General features: G+C 45.1%; 1 protein-coding gene and 1 long non-coding RNA gene across 21 annotated transcripts in view; one reads left to right on the top strand and one right to left on the bottom strand.

Annotated features, from left to right (window-relative positions):
• Nucleotides 1-21,731, top strand: part of RBFOX2 (RNA binding fox-1 homolog 2) — a 285,934-nt gene that overhangs the window by 37,629 nt on the left and 226,574 nt on the right. The window contains exon 1 of one of the 20 annotated variants that reach the window (XM_053226738.1): nucleotides 4,057-5,721. The exons of the other annotated variants lie outside the window; for them this stretch is intronic. The gene's annotated coding sequence lies outside the window, so the exon portion shown is untranslated. Of the gene's footprint in view, nucleotides 1-4,056; nucleotides 5,722-21,731 lie in introns of those variants that run through there. 20 annotated transcript variants of the gene reach the window in all.
• Nucleotides 16,574-17,963, bottom strand: LOC128316492 (uncharacterized). The gene is made up of 2 exons (XR_008300488.1): nucleotides 17,335-17,963; nucleotides 16,574-16,728 (listed from the first exon to the last, which is right to left on the bottom strand). It is a non-coding gene; the product is annotated as an uncharacterized LOC128316492 (long non-coding RNA).

Here is a 21,731-nt window from a genome sequence, read left to right as displayed (position 1 = left end):
AGATCCAACGCAGGCACCGCGCTGATAGCACAGAGCCCAATGCAGGGCTAGAACTCGGGAACCATGAGATCGTGACCTGAGCCGAAGTCAGACGGTCAACCAGCTGAGCCACCCCCCGTGCCCCTAAAATGATTTCTAAAGTCGTGAGCTTACTCTAGACTACACTTCGTTGTGGTAGTAATTGCTTGATAAAATCTGTCTTCTGCTACTCAACTAGTATAATATGTAGGATCCATTTATTGCATAGAGACTCTTCTATTTGCACCGCCTTGGAAGGATGTGAGCAGCGCCTCAGGTTTACTCTTTCCTTGATTTTGACAACAACGCAGTTTTTAGTACTGGGGCCTCCAGGAGTTAACACATTCTTGGTGTGTTGTTTACGAGGAACGTGTCACAGATGCAAGGCTGAAAGAAGGGCTTGCGCCAGTGTGTACCATAGATTTGAGGGATTTAAATGCTGAATGATGAAAGGTATTTCACTCTTGTCATTAAAAACCAACACATGACTTTTAAAACCATTTAAAACCATAAAATAATAACACACCGAACCGATCACAGAGACACATGAAAACAAGTTGGGCTCTTTGCCTTTGTTTTTCTCCCCTGGGCCATTTGTGTAGCAGCTTTCTCTCTCTCTCTCTCTCTCTCTCTCTTTTTAAATATATGTATATACAAAACCCTCGTTTCCAACAAACAGCTTATGAAGACTGATTAATATTCAGGATAGATGATCTGTCTTCTTAACTAAATGAGATCTGGATCTCATTTCTTCACTTAGGTTAAGCAGTTGACAAGTAGTTGGTAAATGGCTCACCATTGCTAGTTTAAAGGTGGTGTTGGTAACTTTCCTCAACCTCAGAAGGGGGATAGGACAGTAGGGGCTGGGAGAAAGTCTGTGTACTTTTAACTATTCTGGCTGATGCTTTCTCTTTTGCCTTTCCTGTTATCTTCTTTACTTTGGCTTTCTAGTCTAACGGAGGCCTTCTTAAAGAGGGTGGGTATAAATAAAATATGCATGCTCTTTTCCCTGCACGAATGACAAGAAAACATCATCTGTTGTCAGCTTTGGTTTTCAATGATGCATTGGCTTTCACAAAAATAACTTGACTTATTCTAGGGGCAGGTCTGTCATTTCTTCCCTGTCCCACCTTCGGGGCAGGCTTTCCGTTTGGTGAGCTCAGGTTGCCTTTTCAGACCGTGGGTCTCAGCTTGTGCTTGACAGAACTTTGTTAAGTGAATCAGGGAGTCTGAATTATTCATTCTCCTTCCTCATCCTGCTGTTCATATCACATTCCTGCTGTGTCTTTGGGGCATCTTGCCAGTCTTCAGCATAATTGATTTCCTTGCTTTGTGGGGTGTGTGTGTATGTGTGTCTGTGTGCGTGCATGTGAGTTGTGCTTCTGTTGAAGCATTCCTGATTGCCTAGGAAAGGAATATTTATTGAGCACACGTGGGCAAAAGCACAGCGGTTCACTCCAGATCACTAAAAATACAGCAGACTTACTGCTCTAAAGGAGAGGCTGGGATGGATCTTTTTATTGTCCAGCACACAAAATATTCTTTCCGGGCAATGAGAATTTACTGCCTGATGAATTAAGAAGAGTCTTCTGGGGCACCTGGGTGGTTCAGTCAGTTGAGCATCTGACTTCAGCTCAGGTCCTATCTTCCGGTTCCTGGGTTCGAGCCCTGCATCGGGCTCTGTGCTGACAGCTCAGTCTGGAGCCTGCCTTGGATTCTGTGTCTCCCTCTGTATAAACATTAAAAAAAAAAAAAAAGAGTCTTCTGTGATCTGATTGGAACACTGGGGACAGAGACTGGGGGACTGTTCTTTTCTCTTTTTGTTCTCCAGTCTTATTGTCTCTTCTTGAGACAGAACCCTGTCAAGACCAGAACGGTTTAGAATGGTCTAGTCCAGAGGTTGCAAACCAGAGATGTGTGGTCTGGCCCTTATACGTGGGGTTTTGTTTGGCTGACACAATATTTTGAAGGCATGTGGATTTAATATTTAAGCACTGGGAGAACACACATGAAATCCAGATTTCTGGCTTTTTGAGGCACCAGTGGGCCCACATTCCTGCGGGGTACACTCTGGGAGCTGCATAGTGGCTGTTCCCCTTAGGAGTGCCTGTTCACTCTAGTCCTGTACAGTCTCTGCTTGTGTGCTTCACTTTTTATTTGCCTCTGGTGAGCATTATAATTCCAGTCTAATCCAGTCTACTTATTTTACAGATGAGAGGAAGAGATTTGCCCCAGATCTTGTAGGTAGTGGGAAAAATTTAGGTGAGGATTCATGCTTCTTGACTCTTTTTTTTTCAATTAAAAATTTTTTTAAAAAATATTTACTTTTGAGAGAGAGAGCGAGCGAGCGTGATCAGAGGAGGGGCAGAGAGAAAGAGGGAGACACAGAATCCAAAGAAGGCTCCAGGCTCTTAGCCGTCAGCACAGAGCCTGATGCAGACCTTGAGCTCATAGACTGCAAGATCATGACTGGAGCTGAAGTCGGACGCTTAACCCACTGAGCCACCCAGGTGCTCTGCTTCTTGAGTCTTAGTTGAAGTTGATTATGATGATTATTTCTACAGGTTTTTTTTTTTTTTTTTTTTTGCTTTTACATTTTTTCTTCCCCTTATGTTTTTTATTCATTTAGAATATTCATTGTGTAGGTACTAAGAGTAAATGCTGGGAATGTAAAAGGAATACAGGAAAGCTCCCTGTTCTTGATTCAGTCTTAAAAGATCAAATAAGTCTGCCTTTGGGGAAAGTTACTACTCCCCACCCCTACTCTGTCATGTTGTGTTGCTTTATCTTCTTCATGTCACTTAACCATCATCTGGATTTATTTTAATTTGCCTTCTTGTTTACTATCTGGCTTCCCAAGTAGAATGTAAGCACTGTGAGACCAGTGACTGTATCTAGTACAATGTTGTATCTCCATTGCCTGAACAATTCCTGACACTGAGTAGATTTCTGGTTTTGGGGAATGAATGACTAAACCAGGCAATAGATAGAACTGGGCTTTGAAGGGTGAATAGGAGTTTTCCATGCAGATAGGGGAAGGTTGTTCCAGACAGAAATATTGGTATGAACTGAGGCATGAAAATACATGGTATGTTCTTATGCTTCTTTGGAGATTGGCCACAAAAAGCTCTTTTTGTTCAGGTTCTTTTTTTAAGTGTAGGCTCCATGCCCAATATGGGGCTTGAACTCACAACCCTGAGATCAGGAGCCTCACATTCTGTCGACTGAGCCAGCCAGGTGCCCCACAAAAAGCTATTTTTGATAACAGAAAGACCATCTGGATTTGAAGGACTTGGGTCCTTGGTAAAAAAACAAAAACAAAAATTATAAACTAAATGTGTTTCTGAGTCAAAAGACTCCAGTACAGCTTTTCCTCCTCCTCTACAGTCTTTTAGTGGGATACTGGCCATTCATTATCATTAGTGATTTGTAGAGCTTTATCGGCATATTTACTAAAGTAGTATTACATGACAGATGTGAATCAAGGGTGTGGTTCTGATGTGCCTTCAGTCTAATAGCTTGCAAATCCAGAACAACAGATTATATTTTGGGTATATAATGGACCACATAGTGAATTTCTGAGAGTGTATGGCAACATTAGTGAGCTGTACATTAGAATCACCTGGGGAACTTTTAAAAATTTCATTCCTTGGCCATACCCCGTCTTGGCCAGTTAGATCAGGAACTCTTGGAGTAGGACCCAGGAATTCATATTGTTTAAAACTTCCCCAGCTGATTCCAGTACATGGCCAAGGCTGAGAACCATTGACTTCAGTGGGGGCACAGAGGAAGGGAGGTAGTTGTTGTAGTTTGGGGTAAGTTGAAGTATAGGGAGGGAATCAAAGGGGACAGTCATTAAGAAAGTAATTGAAGATTAGAGAAAAACGTATATGATTTCACTCATGTGTAGAATTTGAGAAACAAAACAAATGAACATGGTGGAGGGAAAAGAGAGGCAAACCAAGGAACAGACTTTTAACCCTAAAGAACACTGATGGTCACCAGATGGGAGGTGGGTGGGGGAAGGGTTACATAGGTGATGGGGATGAAGGAGGGCACTTGTGACGAGCACTGGGTGTTGTTAGGAAGTGATGGGTCACTAAATTCTGCACCTGAAACTAATACTACACTGTGTGTTAACTAACTGGAATTTAAATGAAAACTTGGGAAAAAAAGAAAGTAAAGAGAATTATTAACAGATTTTCTGAGTGGGAGCGCCTGGGTGGCTCAGTCGGTTAAGCGTCTGACTTCAGCTCAGGTCATGATCTCAACTGTTCGTGAGTTTGAGCCCCATGTCGGGCTCTGTGCTGCCAGCTTGGAGACTTGAGCCTGCTTTGGATTCTGTGTCTCCCTCTCTCCCTGCCTCTCCTCCCTCCCTCCATGCCTCCCTCCCTTTCTCTCTCTCTCTCAAAAATAAACATTAAACAATAAAAAAAATTGTATTAAAAATATTTTCGGAGTGGAGGAGAAGGAGTATTTTAGGAAATCAGTTTAGAGACGTATGATTTTTAAATCAGTTGGAACATAAAGGGGTTGGAAATGTTATAGGTGGTGTCGATAAAGGAAGTGTACCTAGTTCTTTGAGGGAGAGTGTCTGAATTCCATGGGGTCTGCTGTACGTATGAATTATCCAGAGATTCCAGCTTTCTAGTCATCTAGAAAGGAAGAACACCTTTTTTTTTTTAAGTTTATTTATTTTGAGCGAGAGAGGGAGAGTGCGCATGTGCAAGCATGAGAGCAGGGAGGGGGCAGCGAGAGGGACAGAGAATCCAAAGTAGGCTCCACGCTGTCAGCACAGAGCCCAACGTAGGCTCGACCCCACGGACCACGCGAGATCACAGCCTGAGCCGAGAGCAAGAGTCAGATAGTCAACCGACTGAGCCCCCCCCCCCCGCCGCCCCGCCGAGACGCCCTGGAAAAACACTGTTCTTGAAGTACAGCATTGTGGGTTACAGCCCTAGATTTCCCACTAATTACTTGTGTTCACTTTAGTTCAGTTCAGCAACCGTTTAGGAAGCGCGGAGCACGGTGTTGGGACTCTGGAGATGGATTAGGTGTAGCTCTTGCCATTTAGGATGTGACATTCTAGGGAATTCCTTTGTGTAACCGCAGTTAGGCAGTTTTTCTCTGGGCATTTCTCCATCTGTGAAACGTGGGGACCCGATGAGTTTTTTCCCGAGGTTCCTTTCAGCTTTGACATCTCATTACCGTGATTGCAAATAAAATCTTAGCAAAAATCAGCACCTCTTCGCAGCAGTTGTGTGGTTTGCGCTTCCGTAGAAAAGAAAAACCAGGAAAAAGTACAGCTCAGGGTTTAATTCGAAACGCTCCCAGGACCTTACCAGACCCTTTCCCCAGCTTACCTTTCTGTCAGGTTCTGTTGGGTTTTGACAAGCGTACCTGGAAAGGAAGAGGGGAGAGTGGATGTCCCCGGCGGCGGAATTGGCTGCTGGGTTAGAGTCCAGGAGGAGCCTGCTGCTTAGAAGCCTGGCAGTTGCAGGGCTGCAGGCCGCTGGGGGAGTGTGTTACCAGAGTATGTTTTTGAGATCTCCCATTGTTCCCAGCGCCTCGCTGAGGACTTCCTGGCTCCATTCGTCCCCAGACGAAGTCTGTAATTGGGAACAAACCGCCAGCCCTTCTTGCCAGCGGCTCTCAGGATAAACTGAGGAGAACTGGGGAGATGTGTCTTCTGAAGATTCTTGGGTACTGCACATATTCGTTGTTTTCTCTGGTAGCTTGTTGGGAGAGTGGAGAGGGGAAAGGGCAGGGGGAGCGGGAGGCAAAAAAGTTTCCCCCGAAAGACAGAAATCAAAAAAAGGAGCCCCGAAGAGCTGTTTGTGTTGAGAACCGGCGCTGGGAGGGGGGAGGGCTGTGGTGGTCGTGCAGGCTGTTCTCGATACTGTACTGCTTCAGGGGACGTGGCACTGATGATTATGGTTAGTTGTTGTTTTTCCCGTGGGGTTGGTAGCTTTTCCTGTTGTTGCGAATCTATTACCGACTGTTAAAGGGTGATTTATTTTCTTTCTTTCTTTCTTTCTTTCTTTCTTTCTTTCTCTCAACATTTTAATTTTAGTTTTTGAGAGACAGAGCACTAGTTGGGGAGGGGCAGAGAGAGAGAGAGGGATGCACCGAATCTGAAGCAGGCTTCAGGCTCTGAGCTGTCAGCACAGAGCCCGACGCGGGGCTCGAACCCACGAACTGTGAGATCATGACCTGGGCTGAAGTCAGACGCTTAACTGACTGAGCCACCCAGGTGACCCTAAAGGGTGATTTTCTTACGTAAATGTTGCGCTCAAAATATTGGTCCAGTGTAGAGACCGTACCATGATTTCTCTTTAGATATCCTGGATCTTCAGACCTCAGATTACTGTCCAACCATTTCCTTTTCCACTGCCCACTTCCCGTCTCGTTCTGCAGTTCTCGTATGCGCCGCGTGACCCTTCGTTCAGAGCCTGCATGCCTAGCACCGTGTTGGCTGTTGAGGGTGTGGAAGGAGGCAGAGAGACGTTCCCGGTCTTTGGGAGCTCAGTATAGAGGGGGAGGTGACTGACCCCAAGCAGAGATGTAATGTGGGATGTGCATTGAGAGCGTGAGTGAACGCTGAGATGGGCAGAGGGTACCGAATCCAGCCGGGGCCGGGTGGGTGGCAGGGAACCGGGCCTGGGAGATGTAATAGGAGTGACGTCACTGTGTGTTTAGACAGTAGAAGAAATAGGGAAATACTGGTTTAATGGATAGAACACAGGGTGGGGAGTTAGGACCCTCCCTTAGTGGTCTTTTTATGTGCCAGAGTACAGCAGCTTTTGGGGCGCTTGGGTGGCTCAGTCGGTTGGGCGGTCGACTACAGCTCAGATCATGATCTCGCAGTTTGTGAGTTCGAGCGCCGCGTCGGGCTCTGTGCTGACAGCTCAGAGCCTGGAGCCTGCTTCGGATTCTGTGTCACCCCCTCCGGGCCCCTTCCCTGCTTGTGCTCTCTCTGTCTCTGTCTCTCTCTCTCTCTCAAAAATAATAAACATTAAAAAAAAATTACAGCAGCTTTCTTTGCTCCCCACTCCTGGCAGTGGATTGTCTATTCCTTTGAAATTATGTGGGTTGGAAAAGAATGGAAAGGAATGGGCCCACCTGCATGGGGGGAGAGGGAGGCATTAGGGATGTGGGTGTTTAAAAGCTCTCGGCATGACTGGCTCTAAGCACAGATGGCTATTTGTGTTGCCATTATTGTAGCTCTTACGCCTGCATTTCCTTTCGCGTGGTGCTCTACAGGGATAATTGTGGGGTCCTAACTTCTGTCTCTTCCTGCTGCCAGCTAAAGTAGATGCTGATGTGTTGTGCATTACAGGGCGGACGACGACTTCTGTGTGGGCTGTCTTCTTAGCGCTGCCTTCAACTTTTGGGGCCCCTGCAGCATAAGGGGAAATTGTGGTTGTTGTTGTTGTTGTTGTTGAAATCCACATTGGTGAACACACGAGTACAACCAGATTTTAGCGAGGAACCGGCTTCTAAATGGAGCTAAAATGAACTTTGGAGAGCGCTTGGATTTTGAAAGTGTTAAATTGCAAGGGTTGGCATATCCAGGGAAAAGGTGATTTGGGAATCTGAGGAACTAGTCCTGTTCTGGGTAAAACTGAGGGGGATGAAAAAGAAAGAGGATGGGTTTGATGGCCGACCTGCCATTTCTGTGTGGCATGACCTTGTCCAGGCCACCTTTCTCATCAGTGAACTGGAGCTCCTAACGACGGCCACGGAGTTGTTGTGACAAGGAAACATTTATTATTCCATTTCTGAAGGCCTTTCACAGGGTTCTTTCCTGGTATTTCTGTCCCAGCAACATAGAATCACTTGCTATTTCTTTCCCCTCTTTGCCTTCGGACGTATCTTTCCTTGTGTAGTTTTCACCTGCCTGCTCAGGAAATCTTCCACCAAGTAAAACACACATGAGTACACAAACCTGGCAAATTTGGGTTAATTATGTCTCGTTACTTCGATCTCGGCTGAATGGTGTTCCCCTTTCAAGGAAACTTTCCCCTTCCCACTCCTACCTGGAAGGTGTTCTTTCGATGATGTTCTGTAACACTCTTTTTGTTTATGTGTCTCCCTTGCCAAATTATGTGTTCTGAAGGCAGTGATTATCATGCCTACTGTTGTGTTACCGCCGTGTAGCCCGTGCCCTCCTCCTTCCCTTCACTTAAATGATGTACGGTCTGAACCTGAGCTACTTGCAAAACTTAGGAGAACACCAGGAGGCACAGTATCCCCTCTGTCCCCAGTTGGTTTATAACTAGAAGAAAACCACTTAATTTACACATAATTGATGGTAAAACCCACTTCCTCTGGGAGTAAATTTGGCTTTCAGAGTCATCGAAGCAGGGAGCCTAGTAAACCTGATTCTTGGTGCTTTGGTAGAGCTTCAGACTTTTGCTGTTTTTCATACATAATAGTTGTTTTTCTGCTTTGAGTAGAAAACCACTAGAAATTAAGAGTATGATTTCTGGCAGTAGTCCAGAGTCAAAACTGGGCCAAACAGTTCTAATCTCACCGCAATCACTACTTGAGAAAAGGACCCTTTAAACAAAATTTAGACTACCTCTGTGGATGATGCAAACCTAAGGAGAAGAATAGTTTGAGACTCCTCAAATATACTGGGATTACCCACGCCTCGTTTTTTTTTTCTTTAGGGCTGTTCAGCCCTTGGAGGAGTGTGTGTGTGTGTGTGTTCATATGTTCATGAGACACAGACCTTTCACTTCCATGACCTAAACGCATCCCATTGTAGCCACTGGTCTATTTGTCCTGTCCGTCGCAAAGTATGACCCTCTAAGGGGTCAGACAGAACTTAGGACAGAGTGAGGGCCAACATTCCCCGCGTAAGAAGGCCAACCGTGGCACCTGTAATCCTTTATTACTTTACAAGGCTGGCTATCTCTGTCAGACCGAATTCCTTGAGGGCAGGGCTGGTCTGATTCTTCTTACATCCTCAGTGGTCAGCACACACGTTGGCCTGTCCCTCTGCAAACAGCGGTCACCCGTTTGGGGAACAAGGTGGCGTGGTGCCGTAGCAGAGTTTGAAGGCCTTCAAGTTTGGCAGACCTCAGGGTGGGGCCAGCACTTGTTAGCTGGAGGACTTGGGGCCAGGTTTTCACTTTTCTGAGCTTCAGGATCAGCTTTTTTGTGAAGGTAAACTCTGTCGTGCCCTGCATACTTCCTGGCATTGGAGGGCTATTAATTTTTCATTTATTTTGAAATAACTTCACAATTAGAGAAAAGTTGCCCGAACAACAACGGAAAAAAACCAAAACCAAAACTCCCCAAAAGAGAAAAACTTTAAAAAGGCCTATATTCTCTTTACTCAGATCTCCCAGTTAGTATTTTATTGCGTTTGCTCCACTGTCCACTCTCTTTGTGTGTGTGTGTGTTCATGCATACTATTTATCATTATTTTTTTAGTGTATTTATTTTGGGGAAGAGAGTGAGCGCGAGTGAACATGAGTAAGGGAGGGGCAGAGGGAGGAGAGAGAATCCCAAGCAGGCTCTGTGCTATCAATGTGGAGTCTGATGCGGGGCTCAGTCCCACAAACCGGTAGATCATGACCTGTGCTGAAATCAAGAGCTGGATGCCTACCTGACTGAGCCACCCAGGCACCCCTCTCTGTTATTATTTTTCGAGTTTTGAGAGCAAGCTGTGGATATGATGTCCCTTCACTGTGAAACACGCCAGTGCGTATTCCCCCTAGTAAGACTGTCTTCTATAGCCGGGATATGCTCTCCAAATCAGGAAAGTGGTCCTCACCGGACCTCAGGCTCACAGCCTTAGCTGTGACAACTCCTTCCTGGACCAGCCACTTCTGTGATAGTTGCCAAATGGTGATTCTCTGTCTGTATTTATTAGTTGACATTCCACTCTAAAGAAGAATTTTCCCGGGGCACCTGGGTGGCTCAGTTAAGTGTCTGACTTCAGCTCAGGTCATGATCTCGCGGTCCGTGAGTTTGAGCCCCGCGTCAGGCTCTGTGCTGACAGCTCAGAGCCTGGAGCCTGCTTCAGATTCTGTGTCTCCCCCTCTCTCTGCCCCTCCCCTGCTCATGTTCTGTCTCTCTCTGTCTCAAAAATAAATAAAAACATTAAAAAAAATTTTTCCCTTCTCATTTGTTTGTTTATTTGTCAGCAGAGACTCATGTATCCTGTTTTGTTCAGTAGGTTGTAATAGGTTGTAATTCTATATTCTGATGCTTCAGCTGTCCTCAGTTTAGCCCGTGGGACCTGCTTTATGCTGGCTCCTTTGTCCTGTTGGCTTGACCCTGTCATTCATGGGACATTTCTTGACACGAGATTTTCCAGGCTTATCTTGTTTTCTTTCCTGCTCTAGCCTTGGAATCTGCCATTTCCAAGGAGCCCTGCTTCTTTTAAATGGAGGATGGTAATTAGAAACCAAAATCTGGGTGCTGAGGTATACACATCGTTGCTGGGGTGTCACTGCCTCTAGGCTCTCTCAGCAGACAGAGTCAGAAAATATATTTATATGTGTACACTCACATACCATATATGCATACATCTGTAACTATTTCTCTATTCCTGTATGTGTGTGCAGATATATATATATGATGTTTGTATGTGTGTGAATATATATGTGTGTATATTATAGATTTTATACTGTAAAATCATGAGTGTTGTATCATAAAGCCAGAGTTCGTATATTGATAAGCCCATCTTAAGTCCAGCTAACCTCTTTTCCAGTTTTGCAGCTATATTCTCAAGTAGGGAAAAACTTGGCTCCTCTTATCCTCAGTACATATACTTATTTCATTTTACTTATCTGCTCAGTGTAACCAGCTTTCCAGCCATGGAGGTTGTCTCTCCCACCTTTGTACCCCACTCCTCATGGCTTGGAATCCTCAGTCACTGGGCCCTCTGACCTGGTTTTTGAGATGGCCTCCCTGCCTCATCATAGTCCTTCAGCTCCCTGAAACACTCTGTGACCGTAGGCTCTGGGCCTGCTGGCCTGTGCCTCTTTATAATTCCTTGTCCTCTGGCTCACCTGCATCTTCAGCTGACTCCTTTATGATGAAAGGAGAAGGCTGTTATTTTTTGAGGGAGACTTATGTTTTTTTGTTTCTTTATCAAAGTATAGTTTACATGCAGTAAAGTTCATCCTTTGAAATACACATATCTGTGAATTTTGACAAAATTCATGTAACAGTCATGTAACGACTGTCACAGTCAAGACACAGAATACTTCGTTACCATAAAGAGTTCCCTTGGGTCCCCATCTAGTCAAGCCTTCTTCCCATCCCCAGCTGCTGGCAGTCACTTATCTGATTTCTATTCCTATGGTGTTTTGCCTTTTCTAAAAGGTCATATAGATGGAATTACTGTGTAGCTTTTTGAGTCTAGCTTCTTCCACTTTGTGTTCTTTTGAGATTCATCCGTCCCATTTTACATATTAGTGATTTGTTCCTTTTTATTATTGGTAGTTCTTTATCGATGCATGTGCCACAATTTATTTTTCCATTCACCAGTTGATGGTCACTGGGTTTTCAGCTTAATTCAATCATGAATAAAGTTCCAATAAATATTTCTGTGTATATGGTTTTTGTGTGGACATTTATCTTCATTTCTTTTGGGTAGATACCTAGGGGCGGGGTTGCTGGTCATATCTTAAGCTTGCTTAAGAAATTTCGGGGCACCGGCGTGGCTCAGTCGGTTAAGCGTCCAACTCTTGATCTCAGCTCAGGTCTTAATCTCAGGTCTTGAGCCAGCATTGGGCTCTGTGCTGGGCATGAAGCCTACTTAAAAAAAGAAAGAAAGAAATGGGAGGAGAGGGAAGAGAAGGGAAGGGAAGGGAAGGGAAGAGAAGAAACTGCCCAAGTGTTTCCCAGAAGGCTTACCAGTTTTGCATTCCCGGCAGCACCGAATGTATGAGGCAGTTCCGGTTGCTCCACATCCTTTCCACCACCGGGTTTTGTCGATTAAAAAAAAAAAAAAATCTTGAATGATTCCGATAGGTTTGTAATGGTATCTCTTACCGGTTTTCATGATTATTTCCCTAAATGTTAATGGTGTTGAGCAGCTTTTCATTTGCATATTTGCCATCCATATCTCTTTGATGACGGGTCTGTTAAACCTTTTGCTCATTGTAAAAATCGGGTTATTTGTTGCCCTAATGAGTTTTGAGAGCTCTTTATGTATTCTTGTTACCAGTCCTTTATCAGTTAGGTGTTTGCAAATATCTTTTCCCATTTCTGTAATTTTACATTGCAAATATAGCTTCTTTAGTGTGTAGAAAGGTTGGCCTGGATTCTTCAGGGTTTTCCATATAGCCTTAATGCTGTGAATACCAGGAGAAATCTTTGTAAGAGGATGAATGTAGGCTTGAGGGGGGAGGTGGAGATCCCGGAGGATCCGGTGGCATTAACTGCCTCCTCCCAGTGACTTACTGAGGGTACTTGTTGAGGAAAGAAAGGAAGGACAGACTGAAAAATAAGAGGGGTGATAGTAGTGGCCAGGGCCTTTGGTGAGAGAATGGCTGCTAGAATTGTCCAAGCTAGAAAGTGTGACAAGGAGGACGAGAGGAGCCAGGGGGCTTTGGCATGGATTGTGTTCAAACTGTTGAACCTAGGGGCACCCGGGTGGCTCTGTTGGTAGAGCATCTACCTCTTGATATCGGCTCTTGTGGATCTCGAGGTTGTATTATAGAGCCATGTGCGTTGGGCTCTGCACTGAGCACGGAGCCTGCTTGGGATTCTCTCCCCTTCTTTCTCTGTCCTTTCCCTTCTTGTGTGCATGCTATAAATGAATGGATGAATGAATACATAGAAGGAGAGAGGGGGAAGGAAGGAAAGAAAGAAAGGAAGGAAGAGTTGAACCTAGGTAAAGTCAAATGGGGAGCTTCACTGGGCAGGGAAGAGAGAGGCTCAGCAAGGGAATGTGGCTTTCTGAAGATTATGGGGACTGTGAAGTGGCAGAGCTGGGACTTAAATTAAGATTTTTAAGAACAGTTGTGAAGGAGGGCCTCAGCGCCTAAGAAACTAGAGTTCAGACCAGGCTGGGGTGACAGGGTTTTGTCATTATGTGTGTCTTCTACATAATTTATAATCATTCTTCCTGGGGCGCCTGGGTGGCTCAGTCGGTTAAGCGTCCGACTTCAGCTCAGGTCATGATCTCGCGGTCCGTGAGTTCGAGCCCCGCGTCGGGCTCCGTGCCGACAGCTCAGAGCCTGGAGCCTGTTTCAGATTCCGTGTCTCCCTCTCTCTCTGACCTTCCCCCGTTCATGCTCTGTCTCTCTCTGTCTCAAAAATAAATAAACGTTAAAAAAAAAATCATTCTTCCTGTGTGGTCTCAATATTTAGTATAATATAGCAAAACTGGGTTTACAGCAGAATTGGTGGTTAGATTGGTAAGAAAGAGTTTGACTGTACCTCCAATTCGAATGTATTTTGAGTTAAACAGAAAACACTAGAAATCAAATAGGAATGCATTTTTTGGCACAAGAATGTTTGGTTCTGACACCAAAGGGGAAAGGATACTAAGGAGAGTAAGAGATCATAGAGCTGGCTTTTGCTGTTATAATTCGCTATGAAAATACTAACTCTCAAAGTTAAGATTTACTGGAATTGGAATTGCCTTTGTATAATAACACTTTTTTGATGTTTATTTATTATTATTGAGAGACAGAGCATGAGCAGGGGAGGGGCAGAGAGGGGTGGAGACACAGAATCTGAAGCAGGCTCCAGGCTCTGAGCTGTCAGCACAGAGCCCGAAGCGGAGCTGGAACTCACGAACTGAACCGTGAGGCCGTGACCTGATCCGAAGTTGGACGCTCAACCGACTGAGCCACCCAGGTGCCCTGGAATTGCCTTTGGATTAAAAGAGAATGATGAAAGGAAATCTCTGGAAAAACGTGATAAACATAGTTATTTTTATTGGATACCTAGTCTGATTCAGGCACTGTGCTGGGCTCCTTGGCATTACATTTTCCTGATCCTTCCATAACCTTGCAAGAGTGTTTGGTGATACTACATTCCTGTTTTATTGAGAGTCCGAGAAATTAAATAACATGTCCAGAGTCATAACTAGTTAAGTGATTGAGCTGGGATTCATCTCTAGGCCTGGGTGGCACCAAAGCTTGGTCTGTTCTCACTGCCCTGGGACTAATCATGGTGCCCTCTGTAGACCAGCATTCTCCCACGTGGTTTCTTACCAGTTCACTCATTACAAGAGAGGTATAGAAGTTGCTTGTGAGCGTTGAGAAACTTTGTAGCAATTTGATAGAGAAATTTTAGGAGTATCGAACCTAATAATAACAAGTTTGGGCTTGTATTTTGTATGTCTTTGTTTCTTAAAATTTCCTTTTTTTTTTTTTTTTTTTTACCCCTAGTGATTCTTTTTCTTGCATTTTACAAAAGTACCATTCCATGATGAATTGGAAGCTTAAGAAGAACAGAATTGCTGCAGGTTGTTAGAGAAGCCCTCCCCGTCCCACGCTTTCTCTGGTTTTGAAATCCTTGAATCAGCGTGCAGTTTGCTGGAGCATTTCGGCTGACTCAGAGTTCCGAATGACAGGGGGGACTGGGTCAGAGAAAGGGAATAAGGCAGTAGGGAAAGGTGAGGATCTAGGGAAGGAATCTTCAGGAGAAGTCTCCAAACTTTGCCCTCCAGTGGCAGCTGTAAGGGTGAGTCCGGGTTCTCTCCTAAAATGAGGAGGCGTCCCGTGCCTCCTTTGGTCAAATGTAGTGTCCGGATTGTGGTCGTCTTTCTGTTGAGTCCTGACTTGCTTTTCGTTACGCCCCGCGGCGATGCTGGTGTTGTAGAGGGGGACAAATACGGGAAAAGGAATTGATACGAGTAAAGTTAACTGGAGGTAGAAATTCCAAAAATACTCCTTTTCTCTGCTCACAACCACACACACAGGAACACGTACCTTGAAGCATTTTCCCTTTAAGGAAAAGCCTGCAGTTCTTTGGCAGGGCCAGGAGTTTTGATTGGCCCCCTCCACTGCTGTTTGCCTTGAAGAATCCTGCCCGGTCCAGTTGTGTTTAGAGCTGGTCTGCGAGCCAGCCGAGCTGCCAAGTTCTCTGGGCCGAATTTGAAATGTATTGGTGTTCAGGGAGCGGGCTGGGTGCCTCTGATGCGCCTCCTACAGTTCAGCTTGGCTGTTTCTGGAACCCCATGTGGGAGACTCTTACTTCTCTCTGAATGCCTTTGAAGTCTTGCCAGTTTCGGGAGGGGGGAGGTGTAACTCAGTGAAGGGGCATGTTTTTAGGGAGCTTCCCCACATGGGACACGCCATGCGGTGGTGCGGGAGAAGCGCTGACCCGGATGGGAGACTAGGCAGAGCCGGCTCAGTTTTATAGGGTTATTTGTCTCTCCACTTCTACCATGTGAAATGACACAACAGGCCCTCTAAGAGCCAGACCCCTGCTTGGCCAGTTTTAGTCATGGAGGAAACCCGACCTGAGATAAAGGCAGCTACCCCATGGTGTGCGCCTCTTGCCAGAAACCTTACATGTGCCTGGAGCGAATTCCTGCCCTTCTGGTTGTGGCTGCGGGCGTGGCCCAAGGCAAGGCTGGGGACGGGCAACAGTTCTAGTCGCAAACCTTTTACTTGCTCAGCTGGTTCTTAATCCCTGCAACCCAGCCCCGGGTCAAGAATTTGTTCCATAGGTACAGCCAGTTGTGGTGGCTTGCACAGCTCCTGTGCCGGGGACAGCCTAGGCTGGGGGTGATTTGCGTAGATCTGCTTCTCGAAGCTCTGTAGGTGTAAACTTACTTAACATTTATGGAGCCCTGTGGTAAATTCAGGTGGTTTACAATGCCAGCCTTCAAATTTGAACTGCTCTGTGTCTCTCCAATAGATGAGACATTTCCTGAGGATAGGGTACTTTCTGATCCATCCTTCCTTCTTCCCTTCCCCTTCCCCTTCCCCTTCCCCTTCCCCTTCCCCTTCCCCTTCCCCTTCCCCTTCCCCTTCCCCTTCCCCTCCCCCTCCCCCTCCCCCTCCCCCTCCCCCTCCCCCTCCCCTCCCCTCCCCTCCCCCAGAGAATCTAGCCTTCTTGGTAGATTCAATAAATATTGGTTGAGATCAGTTAAATAAGGAAGACGCTTCTGAGCGCAAAGAACAGAGTTGTATTTCGGTGGTTTATTTGTGAATTGAACTCTCCCGGTCTCTGTGCCATATGTCTCTGATATCAGGTTGCCGGGCCCAGATAACCAGCCTGGTACTTGCCTTTGCCGTTTTACCCCCTGCTGTGGTTATGATGTCGCCAGGCAATAGGAGCACAGGGAATGTGGCTTATAGAAGTGTGCTAGCTGGCAGGCTCTGCCCATTCTCCATGGGCCATCACACACCCAACACCTTTCTGTATGGTCTTTGCGGGCAATAAGAAAATTGCCTTCAAGTGCTGACTCCTAGGTGAAGCCGATGGCTAGTTGTGGACGTAGGCTTATTTTTGTTAGGTGTGTGGAATTGGAGGGGGTAGTGGTGCTGGGAGTAATCTTACTGAGTCTGCCATACCCCCCGCCCCCCCCCCCCCCATGTTTTGCCAGTGAAAAACAGAGACCCAGAAAGGTTACATGATTTATTCCTAGCCACGTGGCTACTTCATGGCCATCAAGACTGTTCTCTTGGTCTCCCAGATCTTAGCTCTAGGCATTTACCACACTACTGGAGAAGTCTTAAGTCTTGGTTTTTGTAGAAAGCTTCGGTGAAAATCAGATTCCTGCAGAAGCAAATATTGGCAATTTAACTTAGGAATGTGAGTAGGAAAACGTTGTCCCTTTTGAATCCTAGGAGAATTATCCCAGAGTTTGTCTTTCTACGCTTTGCATGATGTAGAAGACAGAACAGAACGAAAAAGTTTCATAAAGGATCCGCTTCGTTCAATGCAGAAAAAAGTAGGCCACTTTGAATTCCTAAAAATAACATTAAAAAAAAAAAAATCCCAGAATTGTGTAAAGAGGTATTTCAGTTGCACGAACGCTGTAATTTTCTGGGGGTTCCTGGGCCCGGGGAGGGTGTTAGCTCCCTGAATGCTTTATGACTCTTTTGTTTGAGGGGACCTCTGAATGGGAGATGGAGAAATGTGCTCCAAAGGGTGATTTGGGGGGAAGGGATGAGAAAGTTGCGGGCGGGAAAAGCTCAGCTCAGTGGTTTTAGGGAGTTTTCATTTCATTTTATGTTTTTAAAGGCAAGGCCTGCTAGGAGCTTGGTCCTAACTGATTCCAGATGGGCCTGCTACAGTACAAAGGTTTTCAGTGTGTTTGGGATGGGGCAGACCAAGAGGGCCCCCCGAGCGCTTCCTGTGCAGCCCTGCGATTGTACTCACCTAATCAGAAACAGCCCTGCCTGCTGGAGCTCGGGGACAGCCATCTTGGCTTCTCTTTGTGCCCCGTTGTGCGAGCTGCCCTTTCCTCCTGTTTGGTGCACCTCCGCATTCTCTTCTCCTTTCCTCTCTGATCTCTTCTCCATTTGTTCACAGGGAGCCGTGTGTGTGTGTGTGTGTGTGTGTGTGTGTGTGTGTGTGTGTGTACGCGCGCGCGCGCGTGTGTTTCGTTCCTCCCTATTCCTTGTGGGATAAGAGCTGGGAGGAGGGGAGAGAGAAAAGGAGGGGGGAGGAAGGAGGAGGGTAGAAGGGCCAAATTAAAGGCAGATGCTGAAAGACGTTCTTCCTGGACCCGGGACGTATTTGCGGGAAATGGGTATTGGGAATATGAGAATGTGAAGCAGATTTGGAAGACCAAGCCACTATTCATTGATTCATTGATTCATTCATTCGTTCATTTTCTCCCCCCCTCTTTCCTCACAATCCTGCATTCTTTCCAAAAGGTTCAGAACACTGCAGGTAGATGGTTTGTTCACATTATAAACTGAGTTATCACTGGCCCTTTCTGGTTAAAGGGCGGGTTTGGCAGTGATTTTCAGCCCAGTAGGAATAGAAAGGTGTTTTGCACTCCGAGCCCAGCCTTGTTGCCAAGGGAGCATGCCTTCTGTGTCCTGATGGCTGTTGAATTTGGCCAGCTTCTTAACTGTTGCAGGTGCTCTGCTGAGTGTAAGAAAGGATTTTCGGTGACGTTCTGCTGCAGGGACAATGAATTGTTCTCACAGGCCTTCCAGACTCCACCAGGGATATATTTTATACCTAAATTTGATCTTCTGTTTTGGCACGATGCCTCTTAGACTGAGGGTATGCTTGGTGTTTGAATCTCAGTCTTTTCGATCTAGCTGATGGTTGCAGAATGTGGTCCCGGGGTTTTGTCTGGGTCCCTGTAGTTTTATTCTGATCCATTTGGCTACTGTATTCATGTGGTTGCATAAATGCGAATTTATTCAGATAGAATATGGACAAATACTATGTAGGCATAAAGTTCCCAGCGACATAGGTTTGTTTTGCTGACCTGTCTGTACTTTTCAGTGTCCCCTTTGCCCTCGTGTAAGTATGGTGATCGCACTTTTCCCGCCGAAACAAATGTGTGGAATATATTGTCCAATGAAAAATTTTTATGCTGTTTCTAGTCTTTTTTTTTTTTTTATGTTTATTTAGTTTTGAGACAGAGAGAGAGAGAGAGAGAGAGAGAGAGAGAGAGAGTGGGGGAAGGGCAGAGAGCGAGGGAGACACAGAATCTGAAGCCGGCTCCAGGCTCCGAGCCATCAGCACAGAGCCCAGTGCGGGGCTCAAACCCATGACCTGGGAGATCATGACCTGAGCCGAAGTCAGATGCTTAACCGAGTGAGCCGCCCAGGCGCCTCTTTATGCTGTTTCTAGATAGTGAGGTTGTCTGGGAGATACAGTTTGGAAATGGAAATAATATGAATTTCTGGGATAATCTGATGTTAGTGGGAATAATGGTGGATGAGTGTTTAAAGTTGGGATTTAAAAAAAATTTTTTTTCGAAGTTTATTTATTTTTGAGAGAGAGAGAGAGAGTGTGAGCAGGGGAGGGGCGAGAGAGAGAGGGAGACACAAAATCTGAAGCCGGCTCCAGGCTCCGTGCTGTCAGCACAGAGCCTGATACGGGGCCTGAACCCATGAACTAACTGTGAGGTCATGACCTGAGCCAAAGTCGGACGCTTAACCGACTGAGCCACCCAGGAGCCCCTAAAATTGGGATTTCTTAAGCTAGGTCACACAGTTACCCTTCTTATGAGTGAGCCTTAGCAATATGACATTGAAGCTAATAGAGAATGACCTGATGTTTTTAACCATCAGCTGCTTGTAATAATGTTCTCAATTAACCAGTAGTGTCTTCCTTCTTCACTTTATTTTTTAAAATCCCCCTTTAGGCAGGAAGGGAAGGCAGCTAAGGTGTGTTTGTTTGTCTTTTGAGTGGCTATTATTTGCCAAGTATCAGACTCCTCCATTACCTCCCTTGATTTGTGGTGTGGTGGCCTTAATCTGGTTTGCAGAGGAGGAAACTGCACTGGCCCAGTGTCACACAGCCAGTGTCATAGACGGCTTCAACCCATTATATTCTGGATCCAAAGGTGGTACATGTGCTCTCACACTCTGAGTTCCATAGAAGTCCTAACTAAACTCTTCTCCGAAAAAGAATTTCTTTTCTAAGGGGAATGTAGTGGTTAAGCTTTTGTAAAGATCATGTAAAACTTACTGTCAACTTCCCTTTTTAGGCGTGCTGATTTTCTGCCTCAGACATATAAAAGCTGATACCGGAGAGAGGAAGGAGGTGAACCATTTAATTATAATGCCTGTTTATAGAGAGGCTTTGAGCCTCCAAAAGTTGCTTTCTTTAAAATGGAAATTTTTATTGGGATAATTATAGATTCCCATGCAGTTGTACAAGAGCCACTTGTGAAATGGTAGAAAGGCAGAGGTTCTGATTTGGATGCCTTCGCTAATCCTCGAAGGCAGGGTGGAAGGAGAGGACAGGAGGCCCTCTAGAGACCTCCGCTCCACCTTAGCAGCTCTTTGCTGTCTTTGGGAGGCACTTTTGCTGTCAGCCCTGTACTGAGAGAGGCCCTCAGTTGTAGTTTCTAGTTCAGGGAGGCCATACCATGAACTCTTGATTTGCTTGAGCCGAGGCAGCATTCAGAATGCAGGGATAGATTGGAGGTAGAGGCGGCCTTAGAAATTGGAAGAGTGAGTTGGAATTGCTAGAGGTGAATCAACCAGACAGACATCTTTGGTTGGGATCACCAGGAAGACTCCTTTCATTGTTTTTCCAGTGGTTAGAAGTCATCATCTGAAGGAGGCCTTCTTTAACCTAAAGTACATTCACCCAATTTTCTTTGACATTTACCATGATTTAGAACTACTTTTTTATGTGGTACAATGTTTTTGTCTGCTATTTGACTAAACTTCACGAGGGTAGGGACTGTGTCGGTTTTCCACACCGTATACGTGGTCCCTAGATTATGGGACCATAGTTAAATATACAGAACATAAAAGTTGGTTGAATGAATGAATACCATGGGAAACTGTGGTTCTTGTTAAAGAGCTTAGTTCTTGGCTGGTCAAGCCTTTGCCTATTATTTTGGGTCAGAGGAATGACTGAAAATTTTCTGGATAAAAGAATTTTAATCTCATAGATTTCTTTTTTTTTTTTTTTTTTATCTTGTAAACAAGGTAGTAAACTATTTTAACTTGAGGTCATCCCGTAAGTTCGGCTGATGGGTTTTGCATTATTTCAGAAAACATGCTTAAGGCCTAGAAGCCCAGCCTGTGAAGCATCTGGTCTACTTTGACCTCTAAAATGAGCAGACTTGTTCTTTTCCCTCCTGCTCTACATGTTTAGAAGAGTAGCACAATTCTATTTTGAGGCTCGTTACAAAATAGAATAAAGAAAACTCGATGACTCTGGTTTAAAAACTTTCTGCTCATCTGAATTGGTTTAATGACTATTCTTTACTTTAACCCCTTCAACTTCTCATCCCAGAATCGACCTTCCTAAATTTACCTCTCATAAAGGGGTCATATATATTTGATTCCTAACTCACTGAGACTCTTTTTATTCTACTTCTTTTTGTTTAAAAAGAAATTTTTTTTTAATGTTTGTTTATTTGTTGAAAGACAGAGACAGAGCACAAGCGGGGGAGGGGATAGAGAGAGAAGGAGTCACAGAATCCGAAGCAGGCTCCAGGCTCCGAGCTGTCCTGCACAGAGCCCAGCGCGGGGCTCAAACTCATAAACCGCGAGGTCATGACCTGAGCCCAGGTCAGACACTTAACCGTCTGAGCCACCCAGGTGCCCCTCTTTTTGTTTTTTAAAGGTAACCTTTCTCTCCAAGAGCAGGAAGAAAAGGATAAGTAATTATGGGTAAGAAATTTGGAAAACATTGAGGGGAAAAAAATTATGTTTGGGTGGGTGTGTGAGAATTTGTGTGTATACATATGTATTTTTTTCCTTCTCTGCTCCACTCTTCTCTAGCTAGGATGAGATTTTTTTTATTTCAGGAAAAATTGCATAATTTCCAGACTCAGCTGTCTCTTTTAGGTAGTTAGGCTATACTGAATTCGTAGCTGTTGTCTTATTAAGATCTTAGGTGTACTCTTAGGAAAATTGGTAAATGATGTGGTTTTTAGGTATGTGTATTGAAGAAGCAGTAGCAGTAATAATGTAATGCCTTTGTCCTGCTGTTCCTTATTGAAATAGAAATTTGCTTGGAGAGCTCAGGATGGTGGAAGATGATTTATTATTTTTGAGCTCTGATGTCAAAATCCTCCCAGCTTATATTTGAGTGTCATTCACTTAGGACAGGGATCTCACATA

The sequence above is a fragment of the Acinonyx jubatus genome, chromosome B4, assembly GCF_027475565.1.
Source record: "Acinonyx jubatus isolate Ajub_Pintada_27869175 chromosome B4, VMU_Ajub_asm_v1.0, whole genome shotgun sequence".
In the NCBI taxonomy this organism is placed as follows: domain Eukaryota; kingdom Metazoa; phylum Chordata; class Mammalia; order Carnivora; family Felidae; genus Acinonyx; species Acinonyx jubatus.
The sequence above is the reverse complement of the archived record's forward strand: the minus strand, read 5'-3'. Positions and strand labels throughout refer to the sequence as shown.